Source organism: Calidris pugnax, unplaced genomic scaffold (genome assembly GCF_001431845.1).
Source record: "Calidris pugnax isolate Ruff unplaced genomic scaffold, ASM143184v1 scaffold182, whole genome shotgun sequence".
Lineage (NCBI taxonomy): Eukaryota > Metazoa > Chordata > Aves > Charadriiformes > Scolopacidae > Calidris > Calidris pugnax.
Genome location: NW_015090968.1, coordinates 1,590,740 through 1,614,846, shown reverse-complemented (window position 1 = coordinate 1,614,846; position 24,107 = coordinate 1,590,740). Strand labels below are relative to the sequence as shown.

Below are 24,107 nucleotides of genomic sequence, written 5' to 3'. Positions count from 1 at the left end.
TTCATCTCTGTAAGAAAAATATTCTCAAAGCTATATACGGCTAGAAATAAAAATGAAATGCAGGAAGAGTGCCATTTTACCCCTTGATTCAACTTGCAGTCCACATCAAGTTTTGTGTTGCCATAAACGAAGGAGACTATTTTATTAAGTCTTCCTTTTCAGATTACATCATCTGAGGAGCTCATCAATTTTTATAAACTGTGCTTCTTTAAAATACTGTAATAATATTACAAGTTTCTCAGCAGTACTGCTTGAAGCCAGAAAACTACGTATTTTATGAACAAAGGCAGGAGGGGCAGTTATACAAAGGTTAAAAACTTAATTTAAAAAGAGTTCGAGAGATGTGGGAAGAAGAGGTGTCCAATTATTTGATGATCAGATCCACAATGATTTGTCTAACAACATTTCACCGAAAGTAGCAACAGCAGAACACGACCAAGAGCCTTGACCTTAAGTCCTCTGATCCAGCTACGGGGAATGCTCAGTTTGCTAAGCAAAGGAAAAGATACACACAGACAAAATAAGGAAAATCAGAGACATAAATCATTCCGTGAATCTAATTCGCCCTCACAGATCACCAAAGGTGCCTATGACAGGTGACACACTGACCAAGAATCCTGAAGCAGGAGTTAAACAGGCTTTAGCTGCCATGACACTCTGAGTTTTGGCTCCCTCCCACACAAGATGCTCAGCCTGTGCATCCCCCATCTCTGCCCAGCAGCTCCCCAAGACCTCGCTGGTCCCTCCTGTGTGGGTCCTGCACCGCTCTCTGGTGGTTCGGGTCCTGCATTAGGATGTTTCCCCATCGACAGCTGCCAGGTTGCATTTCAAGTGATACCTACTCATCTCTGCCACACAACCAACGTTCACTAAACGCCTGTGCTGAGCTTAGGAGACCAGTCAGAGGAGTCCTGACTTAATCATAGAATCATAGAATGGTTTGGGTTGGAATGGACCTCAAAGATCATCGAGTTCCAACCCCCTGCCATGGGCAGGGACACCTCCCACCAGACCAGGTTGCTCAAGGCCCCATCCAGCCTGGCCTTGAACCCCTCCAGGGATGGGGCATCCACAACTTCCCTGGGCAACCTGTTCCAGTGTCTCACCACCCTCATAGTAAAAAGTAACAGCCACTTCTAACCATCCTGACGATGCGCTGGGCGAGGCAGGGGGAACAGCACCGCAGGTCTGATGTTTGGAGCCAGCGGTGATTCACATGGGTCCACGTTCAAAGGCAGGTGGCTAAAACTTCAACTGACAACAAGGCAGAGCTCCACCAGGCTGACCCACCACCCGTGGTGACCACACATGACCACCTGGACCACGCACCAGACCTGGGATAGGATACAGCCACATACAGGCATGCCAACAAGAGAGGCCAAGAGAGGTTTCATGAGGACACAGTCACAAGAGTCAGCTCCAGCAAGTCTCTGTTGGAAATGAACAAATTGTTAAAGGTACACGAGTTGGCCAATATTCGACAGACTTTCATCGAAAGCAAAAGCCTGTCCCTGGCACAAGTTACCCGCCTGTGCTAAGCTTCAAGTTCCTGCTCCTCTGTGTGGAAACAGAAGGTCTCTACAATTTATTTTTTTTTTTTAGAAATTAAAAGCAAGTTAGGTTTTCTCTAGCCCTGTTCATTGACAGAACAGCTTCAATCAAGTTTTTCCAAAACCATATGGTCTGAGGCAGATGCCCATCACAGGGGGGAGGAGAGAGGAAAACCTATGGGGGTATGATGAATTCATCATATGACACTGAAACCAGCATCTTGCAGTGAAAACAGCCTAGCCAGCACATTAATTAATTTTACACTTCATTTAGGCATATCTAAGTGAATTAAGAGACAGATGACTATTTTGGGAACAAATAACTTTTTACTATGTTATGATCACTTTTTATAAGTACTTGTATATCCAATGATTTCAATCAAAAAATTCTGATGTGTTTTGCAACTAAACAGGTTTCACTCTGGATACCATTTAACCTTTGACTTAAAAATATACCAAATACTGCTTGGAATCTTCTACTGCTCAGTTACTTAATTAGATTTTGCAAAGTATAGTAAACATATGGAATGAAAATGAGTTGAGCAAAAAGGTTGGTGAATCAACACACTGCATTTCTGAAGGCAACAGTGTGTATATTTCCCAGCTGTAGCCTTGAGAGGTTGAACTGAACCAATTATTCTAATGAATATTTTACTTGGCTTGATGCACTCATTAGACTTTTAGAACTAAGCTAAACTATCCCATGGTTATGTATAAATAAAAAAAGCAAAATCTTAAGATTTTTCAATGGTTCCTTTTACATTTACACAGATTAACAGATGAGGGGACAATTTTCTCTTCCACAAGTCTTCCTAAATTTCCATTTTCTTTCCCAAAGAAATTTATCTAGCAGGTTTTTTGCTTGTGAAAACTACCTTTGACTTCACAATAGTTATTTGTTGGGCTCTTTCCTTTCCTAGGAAGTACCTGGTAGAGGTCTGGAAAGTCTGCAGATTAGTGGCAAACTCATCACAAGACCCATCATCGTTCTTGGAGGAAAATAAACATGGACCTACGGTTTGCCACATAAAGCCACTTTCCTCAGAAAGTCACCAATGCCAGGCTCCAAGGTTGGCACTCAGCATGGGAAAACCTACATTTGTTTTATGAAGCACAGGGACATTTCTTGGACTGATGCACATTTCTGCCTAGTAGACAGCAGTTACCTGTACATGTGGTGTATACAGGTGTGTACATGTCAACGCTATGGATCATGTTTTGAAGTTGGCCAGCTAAGCTGTAACTTCAGGTCTTTTATTTCCAAGTATGCTAATTATATCTCTAAATGTCCCAGACAGCTCTTCCTCTAGGAATACTTCTATGGAGTACTTGTTATAGCATTTATATTCACTCTTTTCTCAGAATTGTAAAAACAACAAAAAAACCACAAACCATAAAGACCCACATTCTAAGGACATTACCATCCCTCACCTCCACAGACCTACATGTTGGTAGGTCTGTTCATGGAAGATCCAACTGACTGAAATGCAGACACCAGTCCATCACTGCCACCTCAGAGAAGCAGGGGAGGAGCAGTTAAGCTGTCACAGAGGTGTATTTCATCCTACCGCTGATGGATGCAGTGAAGAAGAATCTGAAGTGAAGCCTGCAGGAGGTTTTCTACACTGAGCACTTGCACTTTGCCCACACAGACAGACATGGAAGAACACAGTATTATTCTCTTTGCATCCTTAAGAACATAGAAATCCCAGATTAAAACAATACGTCATTTTAAAGATTTCACATCACCCTGAAACATGCCACAACACATAACCATCTCAATGTCAACCTTCCATTTCTCCTCAAGTTCCTTCCACTTTTCCTCCAGTGCAAAGTTCTCTTTCACCTTTATACTGTATTTCAGCAATCACCTCGAACTATCCAAGTCACCATCCCTGAATGTGTTTAAGAGTCGTTTAGATGTGGTATTGAGGGATATGGTGTAAGGGAGAACTTTGTAGAGTAGGGTTGATGGTCGGACCCAATGATCCCAAGGGTCTTTTCCAACCTGAATGATTCTATGAAATACCAGAGATAATATCAAAAAACAGCAGAAATGCAGTATGAACTGCCCATTTCAGAACACATTTGTCAGCACAACTGAGACCTTAGCAAGAGAAAAACATGTGTGCCTCCTAGCCACCACTTCATGACCTCCAGCTGACCAGCCAGATGGCCACAAAGTTGGTGAATCACAGAAAGGGACCGTGTTGCTTATCAGCAACACTGTAAGCATAAGAAATAGCCTGAAATAGCAGATTCAGGCCATGGACCCCATACAGTGCATGCCTGACCCGCGTAAAATTAATGATCATGACCCTAGTGAGCCAAAGATTGTAAAATATAGTGTAGAAAAAAGCAGGCTCTGCATCCAAACAGCCAAGTGAGAAAGACACACTAGCACACCATAACAAACAGGTTAAAAAAGAGAGCGCAATTAAAAAAGATAAAAAAGAAGCATGATTAATGCAAGATGCTGAAAACCTAACACAAGGTATAATGGTAGCAGAAGTGAACTGCTCACAAGGACATGGGAGGTTAAATCTACATTGGAACAAGCCACAAGAGGGCTTCAGAAGTGGAGATATATTTTTTGTACTTGATGTGGTGGAAAATAGGGATCCCGAGAGCGTCACTTCAGCCAGAAAGCTGACAGACAAGTACAGATTTTCCTCAGTGGAAGAACAGAAAACCAGAGCTTGCAATATAATAAGTATACTTCCAGTACCTCCACGTTATTAATCTTCATCACCATGGCTGGCACTTTCTTTTCCTTCTCAATTTAGTGTAATTTTCACTATGACCACCTTACTGCGATGGGTGACACAATCTGATGCTGAGTGTATCTTACCGAGATATCTACAGATCGGCCTGGGAACACTTTAAATGCAAGTCTGCCATTAGAGGACAGGTGTAATTTTTCAAAAATGCTATGCTGCAAAGAGCGCAAAAGCTGAAGGATGAAGTGCAGCATTCCTCCCTTTGAAGGAGAAACTCCTCCAAACAGACTTGCTCACTTCTGTAATTAAGAATGTTATTTCCAATTCTGAGTAGAAAGCCAGGCTCCGAGGCTTTCTTTGATCTTGTGTGATGACAATGAAGACCCATCAAGCTTTCTAAAGCCCATTGTTTTTTTTTATTCTTCAAAGACTGTTTTCTGCTCTCTTACATCTCTCTACTCCAGGAGGTGTTTATGTTGAGCTGCAAGATGGAACTAGAAAGCAAGTTCAAGGTACGACTGCTGGAACATGAAGTGGTTCCTCGCAGACACTGATGCATCCAGGCATTCACTCCGAAATCTCCCCTCTGCCAGGCAGCTCACAGGGAGCTTGGAGACTGCAAACTTTCGAGACTTCAAGTCTCCAGCCCACACCCACAATTCAGAGTCTCAGAGCAAGTCTCAGATCTTATTACTTTACGCAAGAGTTGAAGAGGCTCAGCACAATGAATCCCAGAAGAAAACTACCTTTGAATGCAATGGCTTTGGTTATCATTTCACGGCTAACAAGTTTGAAGACAGCCTACTAAACTTCAAGCCTTTTTAGCCAAACGTAAAATAAATTTAGATTTTAATCTTAGAAAGATTGTTAATTTAATGACTAGAAATTGTCTCCATATAAAACCAGCAACTGTGACTCGTTATACCAGAACCCAGTCTCACGGTCTTCTTACAAGAAGCCAGAAGCATTTTGCTGGCACAGATGAAAAACCTCTCCAGGAAGAGCGGCTTAATTATTTAATAGAGAGAGCCAAAAGCCCTTTCATGAAAGAGTCTTCAAGACTCTTGTTTCACATAATGTTCCTGAAGAAGAGCATACTTACGTTTAGGGCAGCTTGTAGACCTAGTAGTTAAAGTTTGTGGGGCAGATAAAATCCCAGGCTCTGCTTCCAGCACTGCTTGTGGCTTTTGGCCAACCCTCTAATGCAAAATGAGCGCACAAGTCACACAACTAGGGCTATGAAAAATTATTATAAGTGGGGAGAGACGAGTGTCCACCCCAAGCCTAAGACTCCCTCTCCTTATTTTCCACCCTGTGACCATCTGAGCAGACACCATCCTGTCCCTGCACAGTGTTCCCACAAAGGTGAGGGGGAGAGGGATGACCCTACTAAAACTAGCATGGGAGCTAGAGAGTGCTCTGAAGATGGGAAACAGGCACCAGGGGAACTCTGCCACATTCTGGGGACAAATTACTTACTCATCTGCCTTCTCAAACCTTTCTTGGGCAAAACAGCAGGCATTTCCTTCATTTCCCCTTCCTAGGCCCTGGGGGCAAAAAACATTGCCCAATTTCTCCACAGCCCATGCCTGCATGGCATAGTAGTCTCACACAAGTCACCTCTTTTAATACTACTGCTGTCAAAACCCAGAATTTCTTCAGGTGGCTATTCTCATGAAGTGCTGGCTGCTCAGAGGATCAGTCCCAAATTAGGTGGAGCTTTTCATGCCTTTGTCCCAGCTGCAAGTCCCCAGCGCTTCCAGAATAGGTTTCTAAAAGCATCAGCATCAGGATCTTCAGTTTTATATTACACAAAATGCAAGCACGTAACCACCTTTCTTTCTCTCACCAGCATTTTAACGCTGCTGACACACACACCCTTTTAGGAGGCATCTATTATTTTGGCAAGAATTTCTATCAACATAGTATGAGGAGTAAAGGAGGCTAATGGTAATGGGTCTGAACCTAGTCTTCACTGCAAAATAAAACACATTTTGTGAGCACAAATGTACAGCTCGTATGCCCCATCTTTTCTAATACTGTACTGTCTCATGAAGGACAGAACATTTTTGAGGTCATTGGTTTCCCACTACCTCAAGTGAGTGATATAGCAGTGAGTCTAAAAGTCCCAAACATGTCAGTGGTGGAAAGGGAAATCACTACATAACCTTAAGAGCATAACAATAATCCTTTTTTGTCCCTACAGAAATCAGGTAAAAACATGTGAAAATAGGTGAAAAGGCAAACACTCAAAATTAAGTGAAGTCAGGACTGGAGCTTTCAGTCTGTCTCAAACATGTACCTCCTGCATGTTCTACGATAACGTCGTCTTCAGTGATCTGAACAAGAAAAATGTCTCCTTGCTCCCCACACTTCTGCTTTAATCAGAGTCTGAAGAAGAAGAAGCTGGTCCAAAGCTAATCGACAAATAAAACATCCACTGACATTTTCAAAGCAAATTCCAGCAGTCTGTAGTCAAAACATAAGCAGCATAACCACAGCAAAAGGGCTGCTGGAGAAGGGAAACATAAGCAAGCTTGAAAGTTGCGTAAGTGACTTCGCTGTACGTATTATTCATATTTTGTAACAAACCGCGTAACTATGAAAAACACTGTCTAACTTAGAAACCACCATAATTTCTATAGTCAGTTGGACTGCCACATGCAATGTGCATGGCTAACCTGCAAAATCTAACCATTTCTCTTACTTCAAGTATTCAGGCTATTCTGGGTACTTACAACTGCTCCATTTATATAATTCCATACCTGTTTCATTAAAAACAAGTTGAAATAGCTTTGAAATACTGATGGTGAGAAGAATTTAGAAGGCTTGTTTTCTCTTTGGGTACTTGGTATGACTAAAGTAATCTCTTTTGGTAAATTAGTACACTACAGCAGAAAAAGTAGCTTCTATTATTGCTTTGCAACTCATCAATACAACAGGACAAGACCCAAACAATTGATCTATGAATACTTCTTTCAAAATAAAACAATTCTAATTTGTAAGTTAGGGTAAAGATTTAACTATGTTTAGAAGCATCTACTCATTGAGAACATGGGATTTAAATTGACATTTACACATCTGACACTGCATAATGGAAAAGTTTGAAAATTACCTTGTGCAGTAGTCATGATTTTTTTAGGTCTCTCTGTATACGTTTCTTCAATTTCCAATGAAAGGAGAGATTCGGAGTAAAACCAGAGACTCCTTTAAGTCTTCCAATGATATTGCATACTAGAGTATCTCATGTCTCCCATCCCATGACATCCATTTCATCCCTCCTGCAGCTGAAGTCTGAGTTAACGTTTAGCAGAACTTACAGATAACTTCCTCCAGTAAATCAAAATACAAGAGGAAAAAGGATCAAGCCAAACTAACTGGGGATATGTGAGATGGACTGGAGATTTTAAAAAAAAAACAAACAAAAAAACCCTAAAATCTGTAGAAGCTGATGGCAGTGAAAGAGATTTAGGTCTGCCCTTGAGAAGTTCACCACGTCAACAAAAAGCCCAAAAGAGCAAAATCAAAAGGAAAATGAAAAAATTATATATGCCCCCCAAAAGGAGGCAACAAAATCCACACCTAATACACTAATAAGGGAAGTCCAGAAAACAAAGTATGCCTTCTAGGTGGCAGTACATCTTTACTCACCTCATCAGTTTTCAAAGTCTGCTGGAGACAGAGCTACAAAGCTTGTGAGGAAAAAAGTAAAATTGTCATTGTTGTATACGTTACTTGCATCTCACTACTACCAATCTCAGGGGAACTTAGCTGTAACTACTTTAAAAAAAAAAATCTAGGCAAGATCCTTCCCAGCAGTAACAAAAGCAGCAGTTTATACTTACTAACTGTACTTCTTGCCGTGTGGACATAACTTTTTAATAGATAAATAGCTTTAGTTTACATAGTCTTTAAGGCAGCCAGATGGAAAAACAGTATTGATTTTCACGTCTGACCCTCTGCAATTCAGCAGTTCAATCTAGTGAGCTAAAAAGGCAGACACCCCGACCTGTGGTTAAATGCTGCAAGCTGTGGCACAGCATTTTCTCAATAGAAGAGGAAGGAATTTAAGGCTGGGGTCACGTCTTAGCAACCAGCTCCAGACTTTGCCATCGGGGACACCACCAGCAAGGCAGACTCCACAACAAGTAGCAGAGAGAAGACAACTCTCCTTTAAAAAAAGGAAAAAGAGATATCACAGCCAACTGAAAATTGTAGCCTGTTGGTAGGTGGGGCTAAGTATTTTGTGTTTGAAGGTACTGTGAAAGAAGACAGAGGACTTACCCTCCACAAGCCCTGACCTTCAGAAGAGCGAGCCTGTGAAAAGCCTGCAGAGGCTGACGAGTGAGAACCCTTGGGAACACTTCCCACGTTGTTTTGGGCTTTTGTTTTTCTAAACATTAATGAAACTCGCTGTAGCTTACCACTGAGAAAATGAAGATAGAAGCAAGGATAAGAAGACAGAACAAAGCTAAATATAGGTATAGTTACCTGATGCTTCAGATAACTAGTGAGTCATTTGAATACTTGCACTAGAATTAAAGCATTTGAAAATTAAAGGCTGCTGGTGCGCAATCTCTAAAGGAATGGAAGACTACATTATATGCATAGCCAGGCTACATCTCATAGAACCTTTTTCTCCCCTCCTCCTCCTCAAGATTATCTGTATTTTCTGTTACAAGATGAATCCATTTTGTTCTTCATACAAAGTTCTTTAACACAAGGAGCACCATTAATTTGAAAAGACTCAAAATACTAAGCTAACAAGATACAAAGCTATCACCATTCAGGACTCTATAGAAACACTTCCCTCAACTCTGAAATTTAAAACGTTGACTGTGACTAAAATAGGTGAGTGAAGTAACTTGGCATAATCATAAGCAATCATTCAAGAAAAATGTGATCTAATACTTGTAATTTAAAATTATCTTGCAACCTCACTTACAAAATAAAGAAAACAAAAGATATCATTCAGGTGAGTCAACATTTTCATTACAGGCTGCCTATCACAGTGAAAACTCAAGTGAATGAGCATTGCAAAAGAACATGTTCTTGTAGAAATAAGTTATCAAGATATAACTCAAAACAGTCACAAAGAAAGCATAGTGTGTATAGATTTATTCATTTCTTCAAACGTGTTCTTATTAGTAGAACACAGAAAGAGAAAACAGACTGCAAATAGAGAGATCTACAAAAGACAAAGCCTTGCTGAAACAATCCACAGCTAACAGAAAACTCCATTTAGAATTGATGCAAACATATCAAGTTTGGGTATCAGAATGATTACGTTCTAATGACAAGCAATTCTGCATAGTGATAACTTAAATCACACTGAAACGACTGATTTTTGGCTGAGGTCATGTATCTTACCCTCGCTGTGCTCAAGCAGTCCATCACTGAGTGCTGCTGATCAGATACTGTTTACATGACACATGAAAAAACACTTCTCTCCTATGAAAGTTTACGCCACCTAAACTAATATAAATTACAAATTTCAGCTGCAACAGGCAGCAGCAATAAGAGAAAAACTTAAACCTTTTTTTTTATGTAACAATATTGAACAGATCTATGCATAAACATGTGTCTTTCTGGAAAATACCTTATAGATCAAAAAACTATTTTTAAGATGTTGACACCTACAAATCAGGGAAGGCTGATTTAGGTTCCAGATTGTGCATTTATCTAGCATAAGTATTTATGCTTATTAAGTCTATTAAGAACCCTATTATTAAGAAGCTCCTCTCATGCTGTGGTGCCATAGTAGGAAGACTCAGAGATGATGGTGAAAAAATAAAATCAGATATGAGTGAGTTCACCGCAAAATTATTTTCTATCCTTTGTACCCTTTGGACTTCAGTAAGTCAGAGAGCCTAGTTCTAGTTCCTCAGGAAAAATTAAACAGGAATTCTTCTCATTCAACACACACTCTAAGAAACTCTAACAAACAGGCCTAGGTGGAAACATTTAATTTTATCACATAGCAGGTAATTCTGGATGACCTACCACAATAGCCACCATGACATCAGCTACCTCACTGAAAGATAAGGGTTATCTCGAAAAGCTACATTTAGTGGAATGATGCAACTTCTGGGAAGATGGGAGACAGCCCCAGAACCAGTAACCACAATGGTATATTTTCAGGAGCTCCACTGAAAGTCCACCTAAGGCTCACCACTTTGCATGTAAGTAAAGAGAGTTGCTTCCCTCCACAGAGAGCTCTTTTCAGTGCAGAAAACACACAGTCTCTGCCTTATGAACAGCTCAATCATAGAACGGTCTAGGGTGCCTTATGAACAGCTCAATCATAGAACGGTTTAGGGTGGAAGGGACCTTGAAAATCATCTAGTTCCAACCCTTCCCACTAGACCAGGTTGCTCAACCTGGTCAAAGCCCCATCCAGCCTGGTCTTGAACACTTCTAGGGATGGGGCATCCACAGCTTCTCTGGGCAACATGTTCCAGTGCCTCACCAAGATCAGAATGAAAAATGTCTTCCTGATACCTAATCTAAATCTACCCTCTTCTAGTTTGAAGCCTCTTCCCCTCATCCTATCACTACATGTAGTAAAAAGCCTCTCTCCAGCTTTCTTGTAGGCCACTGGAAGAGACACTGTCCATTTAGAATTGATGCAAACATATCAAGTTTGGGTATCAGAATGATTACGTTCTAATGACAAGCAATTCTGCATAGTGATAACTTAAATCACACTGAAACGACTGATTTTTGGCTGAGGTCATGTATCTTACCCTCGCTGTGCTCAAGCAGTCCATCACTGAGTGCTGCTGATCAGATACTGTTTACATGACACATGAAAAAACACTTCTCTCCTATGAAAGTTTACGCCACCTAAACTAATATAAATTACAAATTTCAGCTGCAACAGGCAGCAGCAATAAGAGAAAAACTTAAACCTTTTTTTTTATGTAACAATATTGAACAGATCTATGCATAAACATGTGTCTTTCTGGAAAATACCTTATAGATCAAAAAACTATTTTTAAGATGTTGACACCTACAAATCAGGGAAGGCTGATTTAGGTTCCAGATTGTGCATTTATCTAGCATAAGTATTTATGCTTATTAAGTCTATTAAGAACCCTATTATTAAGAAGCTCCTCTCATGCTGTGGTGCCATAGTAGGAAGACTCAGAGATGATGGTGAAAAAATAAAATCAGATATGAGTGAGTTCACCGCAAAATTATTTTCTATCCTTTGTACCCTTTGGACTTCAGTAAGTCAGAGAGCCTAGTTCTAGTTCCTCAGGAAAAATTAAACAGGAATTCTTCTCATTCAACACACACTCTAAGAAACTCTAACAAACAGGCCTGGGTGGAAACATTTAATTTTATCACATATAGCAGGTAATTCTGGATGACCTACCACAATAGCCACCATGACATCAGCTACCTCACTGAAAGATAAGGGTTATCTCGAAAAGCTACATTTAGTGGAATGATGCAACTTCTGGGAAGATGGGAGACAGCCCCAGAACCAGTAACCACAATGGTATATTTTCAGGAGCTCCACTGAAAGTCCACCTAAGGCTCACCACTTTGCATGTAAGTAAAGAGAGTTGCTTCCCTCCACAGAGAGCTCTTTTCAGTGCAGAAAACACACAGTCTCTGCCTTATGAACAGCTCAATCATAGAACGGTCTAGGGTAGAAGGGACCTTGAAGATCATCTAGTTCCAACCCTTCCCACCACACCAGGTTGCTCAAAGCCCCATCCAGCCTGGTCTTGAACACTTCCAGGGATGGTGCATCCACAGCTTCTCTGGGCAACATGTTCCAGTGCCTCACCAAGATCAGAATGAAAAATGTCTTCCTGATACCTAATCTAAATCTACCCTCTTCTAGTTTGAAGCCTCTTCCCCTCATCCTATCACTACATGTAGTAAAAAGTCTCTCTCCAGCTTTCTTGTAGGCCACTGGAAGAGACACTGGATACTGGAAGCTGGTATAAGGTCTCCCTGGAGCCTTCTCTTCTCCAGATGGAACAAGCCCAACTCTTTCAGCCTGTTCTCATATCGCTACTGGTCAGCACTAACCAGGGTTAAGTGAAAAATCCACATTAGGCATTTAATGCTTGAGATCAGCAGTCAATTGATTAATATGACCCACTGGCCCCATTTCACACACCAAGTCCTTTATGCAACGATACCGGGTAGATGCATCAGGAGGGTTATACCACCTAATGCCTTAATTCTGTAAACTTTCCCACTCAAACAGGGCCCCAAAAAACTTTGTGTTAAACAAAAATTAGATTTGCCACAGGAGTTAAGTTTCTTCACATTAGAGAGATAATTCAATGCGATCAGAACAGAAAAAAAACATCCTTTTCCTATATTAAATGTTTCTGGAATATCTCTCTTTGTAAATTTGTTAGTCTTCCTTTTAAAAATTTTACAAAGTTCAGAATTTGGTCGGTTGTGGGGTTTATAGCTCTTTCAGGGGAGTAATAAAATCACATACCTAGTATTTTGACAGTCTACTTCTGTAATTAACGTAGCTGAAAATTTCATCACCTCTGAAAATCTACCCACTAAAGAAACAGCAGGAACAGCTAGTTTGTTTAATTATTAGAGGGTGGGGGTGGAAGATCCGTGCATTTCCTAGGAGAATAAACTTTATGGTTGTCACAGCTGGAAGAAAAGCTTCCAAAAGAACAAAGCGTGTAACTCATCCTGAGTCATTTCTGCGTATCAACAATGACTAGTAGCTGCGATCTTGTCAAACTGTTGGTTGTTGTTCTGGGTTTATTTTAAAGAGGTTAACTATTAAAAAAAAACCAAAAAACAAAAATGAAAGCAACCAGGAGAAAAAGTAGAGGCGATCCACACACCTCTGCCCCTTAAGTAGCCTCCTCTAGAGAAACCAACTGCAGAAATTCAGGTTGATGGGGCCACAAAACTTTACATATCTCCATGGCTTCCAGTAGTGAGTGCCCAGAACTAGCCAGGAGACAAGGGACAGTTCCAGACAGGGACCACAAGGGTCACAACGACAAGTACTTCACTGGACGCTGCACTCCAGTGTGAATGCAGCTCTCTTCTCCAGCTGGCCACCATACAAAACATTGACTTTCATCCCTGAGCTTTGGTGTCCCTCTTTCATTCCCATGACACCTCTCACCCTTACAGGAATCCACTCCCTCCCCTCCTGCCCCATGCCTGTTCCTTCTTCCCCAAGACCTTCCCCATGTCCTGAGGCACCAACTGTCCCACTTGCCCCAGCCCTTCCACCAACTCAAATTCCTTCACTGAGCAGCTCCCAAACACTTTGGTCTCACCCCCAGCCACGATCTACCACCTCTTTCCCTCTTCCAGGGCAACATTTTTCCTCTGCCGGCTGTTTCCTGTCAACACCTTCTTCCACACCATGAACAACTGCTTTGCTCCTGCCTGAGGGCCACTGAATAGGGGTACTGGATAATTTAGTGTTAGGTGTATTAATTCACGCCTAAGGAACAACAGTAAGCCCTTTAGTTGCACCTCAGGTGTAAGGTTTTAGAACAATTTTGAAGACAAGAATGAGGGACACATCAAAAACTGGAAAGTAGGATGCGGTGCAGCATATGTTTGCCAGAAGTATATTGGGCGAGACTAGTCCAGCACCATTGCCTAGCACTGATTTTTCTAGATAATGGCTGTGTGTATATGTAATCTCCAGACTCTGCTGAGCACTGATTTTTCTAGATAATGGCCGTGTGTATATTTAATCTCTAGACTCTGCTTAGAGTCCTTAGAGTAGCAGAAATGGAAGGAATAATAACAGCATGAAGTGCAAGTTCAGTAATCAAAACCTGCTAAAAATGGCAACCACCAGCTGGAAATAAGAAAAAAATAAAGATCACGTGCATGTGAGTCTTGACTATGAGCTGCTATTATGAAGCCATCCACGATGGGGGTCCTGGGCAAAGGCTATCACAGGAAGAGAAAAACATACTATGAATGACGAACTTTAAGGGAGCCGGAGATGTGCAACGTTTCCCTCTGAGAAACAAAGTTAGAACAGCAGAGTATTTAAACCAGTTGAAGAAAGAAAACCACTAGACATTTTAAGCCACATTTTCAACTACTCCAGTATCTTCAGCAGAGATACTTCAGCAGACAACCATGATGAGAGCTTGCACTTTCTAGAGATGCACCCTCAGTGAAAGCCATAGTGTCAAGAAAATGCAGTTTATTCACCAACATTTGTCCTTTGCACTAGCAGGGACACAACTGTTCAAAACACAGATTGGAGGAAACAACCGTTCATTTTGAGGAACAAGATTTCTACAGCTCACAGAAAACAGACATCAAGCCTATCATGTGTAACACATAAAGAAGCATGTGTTACCTGTGGCATGATTAGTAAGAGGAGTATACACCAATGAGTTCACACATCAGTATTCTCTTGCATGGGAGTACAGCCATATTTTTATATCATGTAGCAGAGCTTCAAGTGTAAGAAAAGCTGGTGCCAGCAGAGGGAGGCAGTTGCTCTCCAGGATCTCCACGTTCCCCGATGCACAGTAGGAAGCCAAGGAGTTTGTTTTTGTGGAAGTGAACTCACCCCTCAGCCATTGTGTAAATGTGGCTTTAAATCAAGCTGTAATTAGATTTTGCTGTATTCAACAAAACCTCTCTTGTTGCTCCTCTTTTCCAGCTCTAGACAGGAAATAAATGTATTCGTGAAAGAAAAAAGGAAAAAAAGTTTATGCCTCTTCCCGGAGCATGTCCTGGCACACATGCAAAAGTAAGTACAAAACACAAAACAATAAGCTCACGAAACACTCAATCTTCACATTACATCGGCACACAAAGATCTCTCAGCTGGTCCACTGCTACATGTCACCTCGCTTTTATCAATATCCTGCTTCACAACATTAACCTTGTTAAAAGATACTAACAGTCCAACACTTGGAGTCTAGCTTTTCTTCATAAATTTAATTTACTTGGCAGAAAACACAAGTGGAAATCTTCCACTAAAGACTCAGGCAAGCTCAAGACTGCCACGTATTCATTTTAGGACAGATTTCTCCCCCCCGCCTCTTATTTTGAGTATTATGGTCATAGCATTCCCCTTTTTAACCAGATATCTCTATCCCTCCTTGCAGTCTTTAGACAGACTTCTACCCTAAAATAAAACTCTGTGTGTTTTCTTCAAACCCAGTTTACTGTAACACATGACACACAGGGTGGTTTTATTTTCTTGAAGTTCTTTATGGACTAAACTGTGTATTTCCACCACACTTTACATTGCCATAGAAGGAACTGCACAGCAAATGAAGTTGTGTACACTCTGAATAATAAACAGTTTCGACTGACTCCAAAGCTCACAAAGAACTTTATGGTGGTGGCCAGAAGAGTGGGTACAACAGTAAACTGGTGCAAGAAGTAAAGAGGACATGCCCAAGGCTATACATCAAGTCACCTGCTGATCTAAGAACAAAAAGTTTCTGCTCTTAATCTAGACCTTCTTCCCAGTGAGTCAAAACCTACTGATAACTATCTGGTCTTTACAAAAAGTTTCAGATTCTTTAGAAGAAAGGAAAAGAGGCCAACTGCTAATTCCTAACTCACACACATGCAACCACTGCTTAGGATTCATTAAGTTATTTGCATAAATTATTCATTTTAGGAGACTCTGATAAGTGTGCCTTTTCAAAATAAACTGATTTCAAGAACATACGCTCTAACACCCTAATTCCCTACAAATCTTCTATAACGCTGCAAGTTTTAAGAAACCTAAGGGTGGTTTAGACAACTCAAAAGATAACCTCGTTCCGTAATCAGTTTGCAGTTTAATCTTTAAATGGAAAATATCAAGGTAAAACCAAACATTGCCAGTAGATTATCATTCTACACCTAGGTTTGTTGTTGGTTTTTTTTTTTTTGAAACAGCTCTTCCTAAAGGCATGATAATGGAGTTAGGTTCAGTATTGATCTAAAATGACCATTCAAAAATTCTTATTATGTGTAGCGAGTTTCTGCTTCTGAAACCATAAATTTCCTGAGCAAAAGCTCCCACTCAGCATCCTAATTCTTACTGTGTCTCTACTGATACAAAAAAAAGTTTAAAATTAAACATCCTGCATAAAAAAGATCCAAAAAACCTAAGTTTGCCATAACCAAAGAGATTATCAGTATAGTTCCTTTCACTCACCTTTTTTGACCCATATAGATCAAGAGTTGTTTTTCGTTAGGTTCAGTATTGATCTAAAATGACCATTCAAAAATTCTTATTATGTGTAGCGAGTTTCTGCTTCTGAAACCATAAATTTCCTGAGCAAAAGCTCCCACTCAGCATCCTAATTTTTACTGTGTCTCTACTGATACAAAAAAAAAAGTTTAAAATTAAACATCCTGCATAAAAAAAAAATCCAAAAAACCTAAGTTTGCCATAACCAAAGAGATTATCAGTATAGTTCCTTTCACTCACCTTTTTTGACCCATATAAATCAAGAGTTGGTTTGTTTTTTTTTTTTCCCCCCTGGAAGTCTGAAAATTGGCACAGCATAGTGCCATGACCCACAACTGTGTGAAACTTTATGAATATTAATGTCTAACCAACCCAACAACTCAGGAAGAAACTGGGGAAGAAATCCCCCTAAGGCATGTAGCCAATGGTATGGTGTCTTAACTAAGGGAAGTTTTCTACCCTAACTCCTAAAGTGGAAGCATACAATAGGATTAGCCTTATCTTATTTAAATTTCTTAACAGCAAAACTGCATCCTCCTGAAGGCATTCTGCTTCCAGCAGGGATTCAAACTCCAAGTAAGAGTCATTCTTAAAGTAGCAACAGCTATGTTTGGCAGAGCTGGAACCATGAGGACAACACAAACAGCCAAAACAGTTTATTCAGGTTTGAGTCAAGAGGAAAAACTGTATTTCAGGCTAGATAAAAATAAGACACAGCATACTCAAAGAAGCGTCAAGACTACCATTTTTAGGTCATGCCCTGTACTTTTTCCAGCTTTTCAATTCATACATAGGAAGGTCAGATCATGAAGTGGCTTTCACTGTGGCATTTCAATTCAGAACTACTCTCTACGTAATAATTAGTGCCTTTCTTCTCATCAGTTGCATACCGTTTTGCTAGTCTGAGAATGTTGTTTGTATTTATTTATTCCTGAGAGGCTTTTTTTAATCCCTTCAAAGTACCAGCATCCTAAGCATAGCGATCTCATGCTCCATGAACTTTAGTGCAAAAGCTATAAGCGTTTCTTTTCTTCTTAACGACTTCATTACAGTGTTTATACAGGAATACAGTGCTAGCACTGTAACCGTGCAAAGCAAATATGCTGTAGTAAATGTAAGCTTTATTCAAAGCATAGCTTTAAAAAAGTGTTTATGGCATCCACCAGCCTGGACTGCCCGTGCCAACGCAGGGAAAAAGGCAAAAGGAAAACTAAATGACAGACCTTTCCCGCTACCAAGAATTTTGTGACAGTCAAGCTGAAAACCTATGGGCTAAACACATTGCCAAAATGCTCAACCTGTTTGTTGAAGTTCGCTGCATTTCAGTTCCAGACAGATAGTCTGAGTAGAAATGGTTGAATATTGGAAAAATCTTACCAAGAAAAAATATTAAGGGGGAGGAAGGGAACATGCCTCTCTCTTCTTCTAAAGATTTGTGAGTTGTTCCCTGTAACATCTTTCCTGGAAAGCACATTGAGGGGCAGTACCTCTGGTAATTGGATCTTCTGCAACATAAGAGAAAATTTGCAGAACAGCAGCCAGAAGATATTTATGACTCTACAAACACTAAAGATGCAGATTTTTCACTGGGACTAGGGGACGCCAATACTGAAGCATTTCGCCCATCTTCAGGAAGCATTTCAGAAAATAAATTTAAACTGTTCAAAATTTATTGGCAACATCTAATATACAAAATCTGTTATGTCTACATTAGCACCTACTAGATGTTTATAGGTAACATAATAATCACACTGTCACTGCATGCTCTACTGCCCTACTATAAAAAAAAAAGATTTTGTAGCAGAATAGACATTCAGTACATCTTAAAAATTCAGTATTTATACTATGAATAAAACTAATCAGTACTTTGAAAGTTTCCAAAACTGTTTTAAAGAATGTTTGAAATTGTACTGAAATTCAGACATGTAAATCTAATGTTTTCACCGCTTTCCTCCAGGTAAGCCAAATCATTAATAATTGTAATTTGGACACATACTTCTCTATCAAGTCTCACATGGTAGCCTTTTCAACGCAAATAATGCGGCTATCAGCAACACTAGTCTCCATCTTAATTGCATTCATTATCACCTTCTCCATCCTCTTAAGGAAAAAAAAAAAAGAACCTGTCGAAAAACCCTCCAAAACCCTCCAAGCCCAGACTCTCATACAACTCAAATCCCCATCTTCTTCTTTGCAAACCCACCACATCCCAAGCTACCCCTGCAAGAAGGACCTCAATTCCTCTACAACATCTTCTCAAACTATTTATTCACCATGAGATTGTTAAGTATATGGGAGAGAAAAATCGTAAGATGATAAAGAAACCTGGATCAAAGTAACTTGAAAAATGGAAGTATAAATTCATTTAAAAAAAAAAAAAAGAAAAAAAGAGATGAAATGTACTTCTGGCAAGCTAGTGGGCAAGTATCAAGACATGATTTTCCTTCTGGTAGAATTTAGCACAACCAACACACAGACCACCAGCGAGGGATTCCCAAGGAAATACAGCATGTGGGGAGAAAAGCAGCATCAGGAACCCCATCCTAAGGAGTATTTTAGAGAAGAATTTCTGCCAGAAGGAAAACACTTAAGCAAGACTGAAATCCCATTAAGGAAGAAAATAAGAAGGAAAGAAACACCAACAACCTCTTATACTAGAGAGTTTAAATGAAGTCAAAGCTGTTAGTGGGGGCAGAGGGGAATTCAAAAGGAAACAAAGGCATAAAAGTCAACGTAGTACAAAAATCTGCACGGCTGGTTTCACTTCTTCGGAAAAAATATAGTTCTATTTAAGAAACTTTTTTTTTTTTTTGACTGAGGCAAAACAACACCATTTACCTCCTCTAGCAGGAAAAAGTGTTCAGAGCTTCTCCTGTACAAAGTGGAAAATTATTATGCTAGCCCTTTACACTCCCACTGAATGAAGGCCTGTTTTTTGGGTTTGCCTTTTTTGTTTGTTTGTTTTTGAGGAAAGCACTGAAAGGCACGCATGGCATGTACATAGAGCTGCTTTTGCTTATATCACTACCACTAGAGCGAAGCACTTTAATTCAGAAAATAACTGAACAATTTGAGGAGAAAAAAAGAAAAAACATAAGCAGACTGAACTTGCTATTTTGAAATTCCAAACTGGTATTAATGGCAATAAAGCAGAGAAAAGCCATGAGTAAAATCCAACACCGTAGTGCCTCAGAGATACGGCGATGCCTGAACAAATCAAAATCACGGGGTTTGGTTTGTGGTACAGAAGTTTACATTGGAAGGCAGCTGGATGGCAGTCAACTGGCTGGCTCCCACAGCAGCACCTTCAAGCTGTATCGATTCCTGGGGAAGAAAGGCACCGTAAATCTGCTCGAGCAGCATTGCGTCATTCTCCTTGGTTGGCTCCAAGAAGTAAATGAGATGTTTTCCATTAGCATGGTAAAGAAGCTATACAATTTTGTTTTTATTTCGAAGACAGGCTCAAGTTACGGAACGCTTTAGCTAACTCTGCGGCCAGGACTGCATGTTTCGTGTTTGTAAAGCCAGCAATTCAAGCTTATGTGAAACCAGATGTGTACGCTGCACAGTTCCCAGGGCTGGGGAGGGCTGTGTTTTCTTTTTTAAATGTGTTGCTGTGGATTAAAAAAAAAAAAAAAAAGTCCTCGCTTTTCAGTTATATCATAGAATACACTGAAGCAAAACCAACACACTCTTGTGGGGAAGAGGGGGAAGAGGGAAAGGGGTGGGAAAAGAAGAAAACTTTAAGGGGATGAAAGCCCCCCACACAGAGCAGCGTATGAGCAATGCTGTAGTACAACAAAGAGCAGCACAGTTCTGAGAAGCAATAAGCATAACATTACTTGAGGTAACGAGGACTCCTTGATCAATTATTCATATAATTTACAACAACAGTTACAGCTGCATCAATGAAAAAAAGAATCTAGGGCAAATATAAAATCTTCACAGCTATGAAGTGCCCTTGATTTTCACCAGAACATTTGGCTTTCTGATATCATGTGTTTCTGGTTAGCAACACACCCCTCACACAAAGGGAAACAAGAGACAGAAAGGCACAGAACAAACTGTCTCACTGGAAGCAGTGACAGTGTTCAAGGCTGCATTTCCACCCCGGACACCGTGCATCACCAAAAGCTGACAGTACCTCACACTCCTGCACATGAATGCTCACCAACACCCCGCTTTGATACATGCAAACACCCCACGGGATCATGCAAATACCTTCCATGAAATCGTTACTCTCTCGATGTGTAAAATTTCATTTTTAAATAACATTCAAAAGAAATTATCTTTCTTTTTTTTTAGTGCATGGTCAGCTTAACTTTTATTGTTTCATGTACTCCTAAGGGAAACAGTAAATGGAATTATTTCTGGATCGGGTTGTTTACCTCCAGTTTGAAATCACTGCATAATCACCATCGGTTAGTCTACTCTGCCAAGGATTCAATTAAGTATCCTCAGTTGTTCAAGGGAACCTTGGTAATGGACTGGAGAAACGCAGTTGAAACCCAACTCAGAGAAGTGAGAAGCAGAGAGAAAGGGATGAGTGAGCCCAACCATGCTTTGGTGGTCTTACTCCCAGGACACGTACAGCAAACCATAAGGGAAGGTTATGGGGTGAAATGCTTCCCATGCTAAAGGGAAGACTCATGTCAATTTTGATTTTACTCTACTGATGTTAGAACAGTGAACTTTGGTCTAGTTCAGAACCCTAATGCCAGTCCAAATTAGAAAGATCAATAAAGGATTAACAAGAGAAATTCTGTAATGAAATCAAGGAATATTTATCTAAGGGACCTTCCAACAATGAAGTTAACACCTTGCAACAGCTATTTTAAAAAATGCAGAAGTTGGCAGACCTTTAGAAAGACCTACATTTAATCTTGAAAGTCTCTGGAAAACATTTCCACTACTACTCACTTTTTTCAGCCAACTCTCTACACAAATTTCAATTAATCTTGTCAGTAAGAATTCTGCGTATATCATCACTACATTCAAAATCCTGGCTATCTAACAAAACCATAGTATAGTCAAATCTCTCAAAGTGCCTGGGTCTGTAGCGTTGATAGGTTCAACAAAGTTCTTCGGGTCACATTTCTTCTTCATCCATCAGCATTTGTCCTTTACAAGCAAGAAGGAGTTCTGGATGACCATACTAAGAGAAGTAATTATAGGCTGGTAAACAGAAATTCATCATACGCAAACCTCATTCTCCTCCCGTGGCTGAAGACATCCGAGAGCGTTTCCATATTTTTGTGGCCACTTGAAGCGAGCTCTGAATGCGGCAATTAAAGCGGGATACGTTTCTAAAAACAGAGCAGGCTGTAAAGCTCTGAAACAGCCTGTTCCCTTGTCAACAAAAGACTGCGGATATACCTTTTTACTAATATTATAAGGAATTACTTCTGGCTCTAACCTACAATGTACTATGTTGTTTTTCCCCTCCTCTCCCAGCATTTGCTATGACAACATTGGTACCAGGTAGCAAGCAGCAATACACACAAAAGAAGGAAAAAGCTCCGAGATGCATTATTTTGAAAGTCATATCAGCCACTTCAATTAGCTTGAAAATGAATCCTTTACCTTGATGTAAGACTTCTGAGCTCTTGCTAAGGCTGCCTGGTGCGTCGGGAGGTCTTCACCTTTAGCAGAGGTGTCCAGGCAGAGGCAGGTTCTCTCCACCCTGGATGTCCCAGAGGCTCCTTGCAGCAGTGCCTGGAGCAACAGGGAAGGAATTTAGCTTCATCATCATGTCTCAAAGGCACAGTTTTAGGACAGGCAACAAGGTTCCTTTTATGTTGAATCTTTTCGCTTAAGCAACCTAAATTTCAGAAATCAGAAGTGTACGTTGCCTTTTAGATGCCGAAAGGCTGCAAAGAGGTGGTCAGTGATACCAAACAAGCACTCAGTCAGCTCTAGATGTTCTCTAGTGTTTTTATTGCTAGTCCTAACAGCCTGATCTTCAAGCTCTCAAATTTAACAGGTGACCTACAGATATCAGTTCCAGGTTTCCCTCATGTCATTATTTTCCCTGTAGTGAAACTGCTCAGAGACACACTTTGGGAATGCTTCTGAGGAAAGAGCACAAGTGGTGAGACATCATCTTCTCGGGGGAAGTCAGAGAGTGCTGGGCCACCACAGGCAAGAAACTCAGCCTGAAAGCCACCTTACCTCCCCGTGCATGACCTCCACCCAGCTGACAAAGCAGCCCTTGATAAATACGCACTTCAGAAGACCATTTTTTGCTCAGAAATATTCAAAATAAAAAAAAAAAATCCTTAAACTCCACCATCAAAAGGGAAGGACAACACCAAGATTGCCTTCCTGAGAGGAACGTGTTTCACCATTGCTTCTTACATGCAAAACAGCCTTATAAAAATTTAGTAGGTTACAAGATGCGAACTAAACACCGTTTAGGTTTATGTTCTTTTTCCTCAGTGTGCCACCTGAGGTAAGATCAGCTTTAATCACACCTCAGTCGTCGGGTACCTGAGTTTTCTGGGATTTGGGTTTATGTGACAGTACGTGCTCAAGCAGATGGCACAGCAGCTTCTTTTAAGCAAACATTTCTTTGCAGTTTCAAATTATCTTAATTTTCTAATCAGTTATCCACTCTAGAAACAAGACCGCAATCAGGTTACAGACCGTGTGATGAAATAAAGGTTCCTTTAACAAAAATCTCAAAAAATATTTGCAGAACCTATTTAAGCAAAAATTCAAGAAAACAGTTGTGTCTCACACTTAAACACCAAACAAGCAGCAGTACTTTTCAGGTATCAACTACTTTGGATTTCCTCACTCCCAATCTTTGGGGAACCTGCCTGAGTTTGGGTCTTGACAGTAATAAAACAGAAACTAGAAACAATGGAGGGATTTCCAAGACAGATGGGTACCTTCATGTAAGCACTTAGAAATTAGAAAAACAAGAGGAAGAAGGTGGCATAAGCATATTCAGAGTGACACAGCATTATAACTACTCAGCTATTATGGGACTGCTGCAGTATTGTTATTCTGGTATTTACTAAAAGAAGAAAAAAACACCCAGCATTTTTAAAGCATGGGAGGAAAAAAAAAAAAAAAAAGAAATGTTTACCAACTTTGCCTTGTTTAATACAACAATGCCCACCAACAGATTACCAACCCAAAACACACTCTTGTACTATTACAAATTATTCTGATATTCCAAATTACTGTAATTTAAGCAGTAATTCTCAACTGACAGTCATTGCAGTCTCCTAACTAAAGCAACTTTGCAAGCAAAAGGATGGCAACAACTCATAGTTCGTGATCCCTGTAAGCTCATATTCAACAAGTCAGAGGGGAAAAAAAGGGAACACAGTCATTAATTGCAGCTAGCAAATTTGTTCCAGACACATTTCTTGGCCAACAGCTTGAGCAAGTTCAAGTACAAGCACTTTTATCTCCAAACTGAGTGACAATTTTTACAGCTATCAACCGGTCAGGACAGAAGACACTCCCAAAATCCCTAGAAGGCTACAAGATGTACTGCTGAATAAGAAAAACTCCTGACAAAATACTGCCAAAAAACCAAGTTTGTGTCTTTTTGTGCAGCTTCACAAATTCCTCCCCTTCTGCCCTATTGAAATTGGAGTCCCTCGCTTTGTGTTTTGCTGGTTTAGAGTCTGAAAA

General features: G+C 40.3%; 1 protein-coding gene across 2 annotated transcripts in view; it reads right to left on the bottom strand.

Moving 5' to 3' along the window:
- Positions 1 to 22,169, bottom strand: part of FAM110B (family with sequence similarity 110 member B) — an 85,489-nt gene extending 63,320 nt beyond the window's left edge. For both annotated transcript variants that reach the window (XM_014952660.1, XM_014952658.1), the window contains exon 1: positions 22,041 to 22,169. The gene's annotated coding sequence lies outside the window, so the exon portion shown is untranslated. The remainder of the gene's footprint in view (positions 1 to 22,040) is intronic.
- Between the last annotated feature and the right edge of the window lie 1,938 nt (positions 22,170 to 24,107).